We start from the raw sequence: 13236 nt of genomic DNA on the forward strand, positions 1-13236 counted from the left end.
AAGTTTCCACTCCTGAGGGAGGCGGCAGGAGCACTCTGGGTTGGGCGGCTTCGCTTCTCCTAATAGCCAGCTTCACTCAATCCCAGCCCAAGGAACGAGTCTATCTTCCTCCGCTAGCGCCCCATTTCCCCAGAGACTCGGGTCCCAAGGCTCGTCCCTAGCGGGGTCCAGCCCCTAAAAGCAAAACTCGTCTACCCGCTGCACTACTGGCACTGGGAGCCCGAGGGGCGGGGTGGGGCGGGGCGGGGCGCGGGCGGCTCTCGAGGCAGCGGCGGCCCGGGCGTTGACGCTGTGGTAGTGGCGCGAGGCCGACTGGCCGGCAGGGGGAGGCGGGGGGCGCGGGGCAGCCCCGCCTTTCCCCCCGAGAGGAGGCACTAAGCGGCCATATTGTGGAGCTGTCTGCGGTGGTGTTGGCGGCGCCTCTTCTCTCCCCACCGCTCCTACCACCGCCTCTCCCTCCCTGCCGCAGCGCCAGGCGCGGCACCGGCGCTGAGCGCTCCAGCCACACTCCGGGCGGGAGGACCCGCTCGCTGTTGCGGTAAGCCGCCGGCTCCTTGCCCCCGCCCACGTCCCCGCTCCCCGGATCCACCAGCGACGCTGAGGTGGCCAGAAGTTGCGGGGGCCCACGCTGCCAGGGCCTCGCGCGTCTCTGTTCGCGCGCTGCGGCGCCTCCGCCCTCAAGGCCAGGTCGGCCGGCCAGGCCGCTTCCAGGGTCGGCGGAGCCGCGAGGCCCGATCCAAGTCTAGACCTGGCTGCGGCCCGAACTTGCAGTCGCGCAATTCCCCTCCCGGTGGGCTCGGGGTCCGCCTTTCGGTCTCAGCCAGGGACCCTTCTGTGTGCTTCGGGGACAGGCGGATTCCCGCCGTCTGGACGCGGCCCCGGGCTTGGCCTGGCGCGTCCCTGTAGTGTAGTTTGAAAATAGAGATATAAAGCGTAGGTAGAAACAGAATTTGCAGTGCAGGGAAGGTATTTATTAGAACTTCTTCCCCGGCCTCCAGTTTGAAAGTAGGGGTATTGAATTACTAGAGAGCGTGTATTCCGCCTGATGGCAAAGGGGATGTTGCATTACGGGGTTTGGGGCGCGGAGTCGATCCTGGCAACTCGAACCCGGGAGCGAGGGCCTTGCTTCACCGCCGCACGTCTCTACCTGCTGCGGCGCTGCTGCTGGCGGCCTCTGAGCCTTAGAACTTCCTTTGGCCCCGGAGGCAGCCTGACTTCGTATCTTAGACCCCATCAGACAAGTTGAGAACGTTACAGTCCGCCTTTCCTTTCAAAGGTTCTAAACTTAGTTCTTGGGCTCACTAGAAAAGGGGGGCACTACATTATTTCAGTTTAATAAAAGAACACCTCACTTTCTATACAGATATGTCCTGGTTCTTTAACCATTCCCAATATTTGGGGTTTTTTTCCCCCTTAAGGAGTGGTTTTTAATGAGGTTGGAAATGTGAAGTCAACTATATCTAAGATGTGTTTGGAAATACAGTTGAGATTTTCAAGAAGACATTTTAATGAGTCCTGTGCCACCAAGAGTGGCATGACATAAATGTAAAAACCTAAGCTAGTAAGGGTTTATGTGATAGACGAGTTCTTGAACATAGACATTACAATGTATTGTTTACGGAGCATTTTTAGAACACTAACACTAAATTCATATTTCTGACGGAGTTCTGAACAATTGACTCGTTCATTTTGCTGGATAAATAATGGCTTAGTCCATTTGCCAAAACAGCATTATTAGATTTGAGAAGAGAGATTAATACTCAGACTTGAATTTTTTTATTTTCAGAATTCTATTGCTTTCACTGTGCTTTAGAGAGATTACTAATAATAATTTACCTCAAATGTGACAAAATTTAGAACATTCATTTTGAAGTTAATATAGTATGCTTTGAAAAAAGGATTGCACTGACTTTGTTTCTTTGTTTAATCACTTTTTTATAGAATGGGAATTTAATAAACCGTTAATAAATTTTTAGTAAAAATTTAGTAAATTTTCCATAGAAATACATTGGCATTCTTTACAGTTTTATTTAAATGAGACAAAATTTGATTATAGCATTTAGAAATATTCTTCCCTTTGTGGATTATACATTATTTTATTTACTCCTGTATTGCCTCACATGGAAGAGCACATAGGAAAGGCTCAGGAATATCTGTAGAGTAACTGTAATTAATTTCCGTGTGGAGGAAGTATGTTGTGTCTTTTGTTTTAGACATTTTTATTACTTAATTGGAAATTAAAATCATTATTCTTTTTTCTGTGGTGGTAAGAATGACAGGCGTTACTATTCCTTCTTCTCTTGCTAACTCTCAGTAGTTTCAGGGAGGGGGAACAAGGATTGTTACTTGTTTATTGCTTCAACATTCCCAAGAGCACAATTGGATATTTTTATTTATCCTTTTTAGTCTTTTGCAGGCTGATGAAAGGCTATATATTTTATCATAACTTCAGTTCTCAATCTTAAGTCTACTATCCATACGTAGTATAATAGAGTCTGAAATGATGGATGATGGTGGGAACCTTGTTTTTCATCAATTTTTAACTTACTGCATTTTAACTTATGCCATTTAAAAAGGACAATTTTTTACCTAATATTTCCCAAAGGTGAATGCTAAAAACATGTGTTCTAAGATTGTGAAGATGGAGCTATACTGGTAGAGCATACCTGATAGAGCATAGCTAATAGAATTTTATGCTACTGCCGTGAATCTCAAAAGCCAAGGAAGTCATCTTTCTTGGATGGCTTGGACCTCCTGCAGACCAAGAACTAGGGGGCATTTCTTACCTACCCTGCACCACTCTTGGGGTACTGGTTCAGTGGAACTGGATTGAGGTGCTGTGGACTCCACCCATACATCGTTATTTTAAGCCTCAGTGTTCCGGGGGGCTAAAGGCTGTTAAGGAAACTTCTCTAGCCTCTGCAGCCAGTGTATCTGCTCACTTCTTAATGGTGGTAGAAGTGGCCAGTCTGACCCTGGAGAATTCCTTAATCTATAGCTTCTTTCAGGGAACTCTTGCCTTTCCTAATCATTTTAGTTCCTGTTGTATTTCTCAATATTGATTTATATTGAAGATATATTGTGAACCATTTTTATAGTAAAAAAGTAATACATTTCAGGAGAAAGTTTAAAGACCCCAAAAGATGTGAAGGGAAAAGTAAAAGTCCAACTCACTCTCCAGAGGGCCTCAACCTCTTCCCCAGTCCTATTTCTCATAAGTATGTATTGCTAACAGCAATTCCTGGTATGTAGAAAATGCCAGTGCTCATGAAAGAATAAACATATACTTTATATACCTTGTTTTTTTTACTTTAAAGCCTATAAAAGTAAGGTTACTTTGTAACACACATTGAAAGGGTGTTTATTACAGTGTTAAACATTAATGTTTCTTAGATTTTCATCATTTGCATGAAATAACACAATGGAATTTCCTGTAACATCGATTTTCAACTAGTGTTCCACAAGAATTTTTAAAACATGCAATACCTGATTATTTACTTAGGGGCACTGACCTCTTTTCCCTTAGATTGTCAAATAAGAAAATGACAACAGCACTGGCTGGGCAGCTCAGTTGGTTGGAGCATTGTCCTGGACACCAAAGGTTGCAGGTTTGATCCCTGGTCAGGGCACACACCTAATTTGCAGTTCAGTCTCAGAACAGAGGTATGCCAGAGGTAAATGATAGATGTTTGGATGTTTCTCTTTCTTTCTCTTTCTTCCCCCATCCTTACCTCCCTCCCTTTTTCTAAAATCAATAAATATATCCTCAGGTCTCAAGTGAAGTGAAAAAAGATTTTAAAAAATATTTTTAAAAAATGACAACAGCTAACAACAACAGTAGCCATCCATTGTTGGAGCGAACCAAAATTATACCTGTTTTTTTTATAAGATTGGAAAAAATTTATTTTTTGGTGTGCTGTAGAATTTTATAGTTAATGTGTGTCATGACATGAAAAAGATTAAAAATTGTCCTATAAAAATTCTTAGGAGTGTTTATGTATATGTACAGATTTTCTTCACTAATGGTTAAAGGTGACATTCACATTTTGTTTTCTTAGAATATGGTATATAAATGCCAGTGTAGAGTGGTGTCCAGGACACCACTTTGGTTTTGGATAGTGAAATCTCCACATAGTGTGTGAATCTGCACCTGGGAACTGTTTGGAAAGAAAATAAGGTCCATGTGATTCATGTCTCCATTTCTTCCTTTATTAATTCTGATTTCATCCCTTGCTGGTGTGGCTCAGTGGATTGGGAGCTGGCCTGTGAACCAGAGGGTCACTGGTTCAGTTCTCTATCAGGGCACATGCCTGGGTTGTGGATTGGGTCTCCGTGGGGAGCGTGTGAGATGCAACCACACATTTATGTCCTTCTCCCTTTCATTCTCCCCTTCCCCTCTGTCTAAAAGTAAACAAATAAAATATTTCAAAAAAACCCCAAAACCTAATTTCAGCCTCCTGGAAGACAGGGGTTCATTCAGGTTAGGAGATATATAGGATGGTATTTTTTTCTTTGGATAATCAGTATGTATAGAAATCTTTGCAGATTCACAAATTTAAAATAGTTTTATTTAGTTGGTAGATATAAATTTGCATGTGAATAAGTTTTGTATTTTCTGTTGTAATACCTGTTACATTTTAAAATATATTTTATTGATTATTCTATCACCATTGTCCCGTTTTTTTCTCCCCGCTATTCCCCTCCACCCTGCATCCCCACCCCACCAGCATTCTACCCCCTTAGTTCATATCCATGGGTTGTACGTATAAGTTCTTTGGCTTCTCCATTTCCCATATTATTCTTAACCTTCCTCTATTTTGTACCTACCATTTATGCTTCTCATTCCCTGTATCTTTTCCCCCTATTCCTCCCTTCCCACTCCCCACTGAAATCCTTCCATGTGATTTCCATTTCTGTAAATCTGTTCCTGTTCTAGTTGTTTGCTGAGTTTTTTGGGGTTTTTTTTTTTTTGGTTCAATTTTTGATAGTTGTGAGTTTGTTGTCATTATACTCTTCATATTTTTGATCATCTTCTTTTTCTTAGATAAGTCCCTTTAATATTTCATATAATAAGGCCTTAGTAATGATGAACTCCTTCAACTTTACTTTATCTGGGAAGCAATTAATCTGCCCTTCCATTCTAAGTGATAGCTATGATGGATAGAGGAACCTTGGATGTAGGTCCTTGCCTTTCATGATTTCAAGTACTTCTTTCCAGCCCCTTCTTGCCTGCGATGTTTCTTTCAAGAAATCAGCTGATAGTCTCATGGGCACTCTTTGTAGATAGCTGTCTCCTTTTCCCTTGCTGCTTTTCATATTCTCTCCTTCTCTTTAATGTTGGGTAGTGTAATTATGATGTGCCTTGGTGTGTGCTTCCTTGGGTCCAACTTCTTTGGGACTCTGAGCTCCTTGGACTTCCTGGAAGTCTGTTTCCTTTGCCAGATTGGGGAAATTCTCCTTCATTATTTGTTCAAATAAGTTTTCAGTTTCTTGCTCTTCCTCTTCTCTTTCTGGCACCCCTATGGTTTAGATGTTGGAATGTTTAAAATTGCCCTAGAGGTACCTAACCTTTTCCACATTTTTTGAATTCTTGTTTCTTCATTCTGTTCTGGTTGAATGTTTATTTCTTCCTTCTGCTCTGAACTGTTGATTTGAGTCCAAGTTTCTTTCTCTTCACTGTTGGTTCCCTGTATATTTTTCTTTATTTCACTTTGCATAGTCTTCACTTTTGCTTCTATTTTGTGACCATACTTAACCATTTCTGTGAGCATCCCGAATACCAGTGTTTTGAACTCTGTATCAGATAGGTTGTCTATTTCCTCGTCACTTAGCTCTTTTTCTGGAGTTTTAATCTGTTCTTTCATTTGGGCCATATTTCTTTGTCTTGGCACACCTGTTTTGTTGTAAGGGGTGGAGCCTTAGATGTTTGTCCAGGTGGGTAACCCACTTTGATGCGTTGAAGCATTGTATGTGGGGGAGGGGTCAGAGGACAATGCCAACTGCTCAGCTCCCAGCCAGCTTTCAGTCATTTCCCCCGCTACCCAGAAGCAAATTGGGCCCTTCTGGTGCTGATTCCTGGGTGAGTGGGTTTGTGTACATTCTAGGACCCTGTGGGTCTCTCCAACGAACCCTCCTGTGAGGCTGGGAGTTTCTCCTGCCTCTGCAGCCCCCACAGATTTTTACAGCCAGAAGTTTTGAGGCTTTCTTCTCCCATACTGGAACCCTGGGTTGCATGGTCTGTCTTGCTTCCAGCATTTCCTCTGGTTTATCTGCACGGAAATTTGGGACCACCTGCTTGGCCAGCTGTCGCCTGCCTGCCTCAGTTCTCTATGCCACCTTGCCATGGGTCCTTTTCTCCCTGGCTGCCCATCTCCACCCCTCCTACCAGTCTGAGTGATTGTTTCTTCTTTAACTCCTTGGTTGTCGGACTTCCATACAGTTCGATTTTCTGTCATTTCTGGTTATTTTCTGTTTTTAAATTTGTTCTTGTCCTTCTTTTGGTTGTACATGGTGGCAAAGTATATGTGCCTGTGCTTCCATCTTGCCCAGAAGTCATAATATCTGTTATATTTTAATATTAGAATTCTAAATTAATTTTATGGATGTTATATACAAATAAGGCAGCTAGACTTTACATCAAGTGATCTAATGCATATGAATAGAATGCTCAAGAAAAACTTACTTTTTTACTTTTCTGCCTAATTTATATAGATTTTAAATAAACTATTTTTTAATCCGCACCAGCGGGTATATCCATTGATTCCCGACAGAGGAAGGCAGAGACGGAGAAACATTGATCAGTTACCTCCCCACTGCCTCCCCATAGGGGACCTGACCCACAATCTAGGCATGTTCCCTGACCAGGAATTGAATCCACAACCTTTCAGTTTACTGGGGGACTCTCTAGCTGAGAGGCCAGGGCTTAAGTAAACTATTTTTAAATTCTGATAAAAGTGATTCATTTCAGAAAGATACTCTTCACTGTTAACCATTTAGAGACCAGGTCAACAAACTGGTTTGCAAGGCCAAATGTAGCCTGAGTTTGTCAATAAAATTTCACTGGAACATTAAAATGCCCATTTGTTTACATATTGGCTCCTTTTGAGCTGTAATGACAGAGTTCATATTTTTTACAAAGCTTAAAACAAATACTGTCTGGCCCTTTACAGGAAAAGTTTGTTAACCCCCAATTTACAGAAAAAAAAGTCCTACTGAAAGAATATTTTAGATAAACTATCAAAGGAGGAGGTATTGCATTTCATTCTCCACAATTACTGAAATTATAAAAATTATGAATTTCAGTATCAGTAATTGATATATTACTTTTTTCTGAGTAGTAAGTAGTCTCTGGGCTTTTGAGACCTTAAGTGTTTCATTTGTGAAAAGTTGTAGTTAATAGGACTGGCTGCAGGTGAAATTGTGAAGTGAGCAATCTTCAGTTTCAGATCCTTAACATCATTTAAGATACTTTCGCTGCCATAACAGAAAATTGTCAGACATGCTTCAATAATGACCAAATGTGTTGTTTACATAATAAAGTCTAGAGGTTCAAGACTAACAGTAATGACAAGGATTCATTCTCTTTCCAATTCTCTGCATCGCAGTCTTCCCATTAGCTTTGTAGTAAGATTGCTTTCCCCTGATTCCAATTTTGCTACAGTAGGACCAGCATCCCATCCAGACACAATATCCAAAGGAATGAGAAGAACTGTCTCTTTTCCAGAAGCCCCCCAGCAGATATCTTAGTCTCATTGGTCAGATTGAGGCATGCTCTATACCTAGCCAGTCACTGGTGATGGTAATGGAATTGCCCTTTCTTCTAACTCAGTTTACATTAGATTATTTTCCTTATTCATATACCAAATGTCTTGGGTTCTTTCATACTCCCATTCAAAATCAGATACAACATTGATCTGTCATGCATAATCCAGCATGAATATGTGAGTTCATATTTTACTTATTTGTTTATAGTCCTCACCAGAGGATATGTTTATTGATCTTAGGAAGGCAGAGAGAAGGAAACAGAAACTTTGATCAGTTGCCTCCTGTATGTGCCCCAATCAGGGATAGAACCTGAACCCTGGGTATGTGCCCTGACCAGAGATTGAACCTGCAACCATTTGGTGTACCAGATGATGCTCTAACCAATGGACCCACCTGGCCAGGACCAAATTTGTTTAAATTATTGAATGAAAAGCATTGATTTCTTGCTAAAATATTTTAAGGCAGGGGTTGACAAATTATGGCCCATAAGCCAGTCTAGTGCCAGTTTTGTAAAGATACATTATAGCTCATTTGTTTACATATTTTCTATGTCTGCTTTGATGCTACATCAACAGAAGATTTGCAACAGAGACCATAAGATCAACAAAACTTAAAAAGTTTACTTCTCTGGTCCTTTACAGAAGTTTGCCAGCCCTTACTTTAAGATACCTTTCATACATTCAGACATTTATAATTGTGTGCCAGATACCCTTTACATTTGACATGTAAGATACTGAGGTCATCATACTCTAATGGGAATAGAGTTGTGCCATATGGTAGGTACATCATAAAGTGTAAGTGCTCTTGTATTTATAAACTGGAGTTAATATTTAGTGCAACAGATTTGAACCTATCTTTTTGTTTTTCTATTTTAAACATTTATTGTATGATATATTTTGTGAAGATTTTATACATTGTTTTAGACGGGGGCGGGGAGAAAGAGAGGGAGAGAAACATCAGTATGTGGTTGCCTCTCGTGTTCCCTCTACTGGGGACCTGGCCTGCAACCCAGGCATGTGCCCTGACTGGGAATCAAACCAGTGACCTCTTGGTTCACAGGCTGGCACTCAATCCACTGAGCCACACTAGACAGGGCAGTATTATATCATATGTTTATGTTTCCATAAGTGTTAAGAAATTGGATTGGATTCAGCTTTCTTACCTTTTAGCATTGAAAATTAATCATTGCAAATGATAATGTGTTACTTGTTTTTCTACCCACCTTGGGAATAATACAGATATGGTGTTTCTTCTAAATTTATAAAACTCTTTTAAAAGAATGTAAATTCAATGTAAAACTTTTTTTAATATTGTAGTTCTGCTTTATACTTAAGTTCTAAACATTGCATTTTTACTTGATCTTAGCTGAAAGGCTGAGAAGCGATTGCATTTTCAATAATATGTATATTTTGCTAAAAATGTATTTAATTTCCTTGAAAACATCCTTGAATAAAAATAATTTCCTACATAAGAAAGTGCCTAATATCTTATTTAGAACTGTATGTCATTGTTACAGGAAATCCATTTACAGAAGTGATTATGTCAGTACTAATGGGTACTTGAAACATCTTTAGAGGTAGTTTTTCGATGTGAAAACAACAGAAGAAAGAGCTTAAACTTCTTGAAAAGCTCTAGTAATTGTTTGGGACGAACTTATCTATAATGATGTCAGAAAAAGGCAGAATAGAGTAGCCAGAAGAGTCCAGGACTAGGATATTAATTGACCTCTGACTTTGTTAACAAGCCATATTACTTTGGGCAAGTCGCTTACCTGAATCTGAATTTCCTTGGCGGGGGGGGGGGGGGGGGGCGGGGGGCGCAAAAGGGGGTTAAATGATAATGGAAAAAATACAATAAAAATGAAATAAAATAAAACTTAGAAGAAGAATGAGGGATTATGGGCTGACCAGTGTGACTCAGTTTGTAGCCCTTCAGTTACAGTTCAAGGTTCAAGTTCATTCCTGGTCAAGGTACATGCCTAGGTTGTGGGTCTGATCCCTGACCTGGGTGCAAGGGTCCTATACCAATCTGGGCATGTGGCGGAGACAAGCCAATTGATGTTTCTCTCTCACACCTATGTTTCTCTCCCTTTTTTGGATGAGGATTAGAAAAGAAGAGGAGGAGGGATTGTGATATCTATCTTGGGGAGGGGGAAGAAAGGCATTTATGAAAATTAGATAATGTGAAATGGCTGAAGAGTGAGCATTCTACAAATACTCCATCCATTCACTACCCTTGTCCTTGCTTTTGGCCTATTTGCAAAATGGAACTAAAAATTTTCATCCTCTTTGTTTCACTTGGGGAATCACATGGCATTATATAGGTAAAAGTGCATTATTACTATTAAATACAGTATTAACACTGAGTTAAACATAAAATAAACATTGTTCTGTATATACTAGAGGTTATAAGCCTGTGGGTCTGTGGACTTGGTTAGGGGAAAAAGTTACATCTTTATGTATTTACTTTCATTATGAACGTGGGCAGCAGTGGCAGTTAGCAGTAGCAGAGACTGTTTCAAATAGAAATTGCAGGTAGTTCATAATCCATTACTGTTGCGGATGTCTTAAAATGACATACTCATCATTAGAAGCTTAATTATTGGACCCACTAGTAGATATTGTTGTTTAAAGATTAGTAAAGAAGTACATATCCTCCTATATTATAAATTTGTACATTTTATATTTTGATCGCTGTATTTCAGTATAATTGTTTTTGGTGTTATGTATTTCATTTAAAAATTTCTATTGGTTTTTATTGGGGGGAGAGAGAGACAAACATGGATATGTTTTTTTATATTTTATTTAATGATTTAAGAAACATTGACTTGTTGTCTTTTAATTTTATTTATTGATTTGAGGGGCAGAGAGATTTGTTGTTCCACTCATTTATGCATTCATTGGTTGATTCTTGTATGTGCCCTAACTGGGATTGAATCTGCAACCTTGGCATATAGGGACAACCCTCTAACAAATGGAGCTACCAGGTCAGGGACAATTTGTTTTTATGCATTTTAACCTGGACAGGTAGCTCAGTTGGAGTGTTGTCTTGATAAGCCAAGGTTGTGGGGCTCTTTTAAAATTTATTTATTTATTTATTTATTTTTAGAAAGAGGGGGGTGGGAGGGAGAAAGAGAAGAGAGAAATATTGATGTGTGAGAGAAACATCTGTTGGTTGCCTCTCAGTTACCCCCAACTGGGGACCTTGCCCACAACCCAGGCATGTGCCCTGACTGACTGGGAATCAACCCCAGACCTTTCAGTTTGCAGGTCATCGCTCAGTCCACTAGCCATACCAGCCAGGGCAAGGTTGCGTGTTTGATCCCTGGTCAGGGCACATACAAGAATAAACCAGTGAATGCAAATAAGTGGAACAGCAAATTGATGTTTCTGTCTCTCTCCCCCATTTCCTTTATCAAATCAATAAAATATTTTATAGGAAGGGGTTCATAGGGTACATCAGCAGGGCCCACGGTAGGTGAGATTAAGAGCTTTTTTTTGTAGCCCTGGCTGGTGTGGCTCAGTAGATTGAGTGCCGGCCTGTGAACCCAAGGGTCACTGATTTGATTCCCTGTCTAGGATACAGGAGTGGGTTCCTGACCAGGTCCTCAGTAGGGGGGGTGTTGAGAGGCAGCCACACATCCATGTTTCTCTTCCTCTCTTTCTCCGTCCCTTCCCCTGTCTCTAAAAATAAATACAAATAAAATCTTTAAAAAAAATAAATAAAATCTTTTAAAAGATGAACTTTTTTTTGGTAGATGTTGTTATCAGTTTGACTGCCAGAGTTACCTTATTAATTCAGTTGATACTTCTCTTTGTTTCACTGTTTCCCAATTCCCCAGTAAATTGGCAGATGAATTCTTTTGTAATTTTTTAGTCCGTAGAGAGACCAAAATTGTGTTCAGAGATTGCTTTTGTGTTAATGAAGGCAAAAAAAAAATACAGCTAGGCTTGGAGAAAGACAAAACAATTACAGTTAGGCTTTGGGAAAGAATTTAAGAGTAAAATTAGTCAGCCTGGTATAAATTATTGAAGCTTTAGTGTGGGCCCAGTGTAGACTAGACTTAACACCTGTTTTACCACCTTACAGGTAGAAAGTCGGTTGTGCTGCTGTCTTATAGCTACTACAACTCAAGGTGTTAAATATGAGGCTGTTTTTCCATTGTATGAGGTGGGGGGGAGGCTGTTTTAGGGTCCCCTTTAGGGTTAAAGGAAAAGAAGAGAATGTCTTATATGAATGATTTGTTTCTAAAATGTGATGTATTTAGTGTTTGAGCACATATTCATACATGAAATATTCTGGAATTGGGGGATATGTATGCTGGCAGCATCTCTTAATGGTTGGTTATTTTGCTGTCACGACTGTGTAGGGTAAGACCACTTTAAGAAATTTAGAAAAAGTGGGGAGGTGGGACTAATTTTTTTCTCAGTAATTAGGTATAATGAGAGCAGAGGGAAGAAGAGTTGATTCTTATTATATATCTTTGATATACAGTGGTTTAGGTGGTTATATATTATCATTTTTTAGAAAGAAAGATACTGGCAAAGTATTCAAAATGATTTAATTAGAGGGGGAACCCTAGGACATGTGTCTAGGTATCATGGCTTTTCATGTGACATTTGTCCTGCTACTAACAGATGCCAGTTTCAAGAACAAATATGCTAATACAATTAGGAGGACTAGAAATGTTCAGTTAAGGTTAAATACTATTGTGATATAAATATATTTTTTAAGTCACTTGATTGGCTAAAAATTTAGGTACAGCCTCATCCTAAAAAAATTTCAGACAATTCTTATCTATATCATATTATTTAAGCTAGTAGTAAACTCACATATAAACAATATAGTGAAATTCTCATCTGATTTTTAAAATTAGGACCTTAACAAAAATGAGACCCTGCTTAGAATTAAGTGTTCAGTACTGTATATTCAAATACCATTTGTAAAGATACCTGCAGTTTTACCTAGCTATAATGGGTGGTTCTGCCTTCTTACTTATCCATATGTAGATGTGGACAGTTTGTCATACTGTACCCCTCAAAAAATTAGTTTATCGTGTCGGATAGTTTGTTTTAGTTGTGGTTTTAATCATTGTTGTAAATGCTGCTGAGAATATTTTGGTACAGATTACCTTCTTTTATGGTTATTTATCTCTTGGGATATATTGCAGAAGCAGAATTTCCTGTTCAGAAACATGTTGTAGCTTTTGTTTTGTTTTTTTTTTTTTTTTTTTTTTAAAGATTTTATTTATTTATTTTTAGAGAGGGAAGTGAGGGAGATAGAGAGATAGAGAGATAGAGAGAGAGAGAGCGAGAGAGAGAGGGAGAAACATCAATGTGCGGTTGCTGGGGGTCATGGCCTGCAACCCAGGCATGTACCCTGACTGGGAATCGAACCTGCAACACTTTGGTTCGCAGCCCGTGCTCAATCCACTGAGCTATACCAGCCAGGGCTTTTTGTTATGTTTTGACA

General features: G+C 39.9%; 1 protein-coding gene across 1 annotated transcript in view; it reads left to right on the forward strand.

The window, feature by feature from the left end:
* Positions 1–337: 337 nt before the first annotated feature.
* RDX (radixin) overlaps positions 338–13236 on the forward strand; it is a 70883-nt gene continuing 57984 nt past the window's right edge. The window contains 1 exon segment of the mRNA XM_036028597.1: positions 338–538. The gene's annotated coding sequence lies outside the window, so the exon portion shown is untranslated.

This window comes from Phyllostomus discolor, chromosome 6 (genome assembly GCF_004126475.2).
Source record: "Phyllostomus discolor isolate MPI-MPIP mPhyDis1 chromosome 6, mPhyDis1.pri.v3, whole genome shotgun sequence".
NCBI classification, from domain to species: Eukaryota; Metazoa; Chordata; class Mammalia; order Chiroptera; family Phyllostomidae; genus Phyllostomus; species Phyllostomus discolor.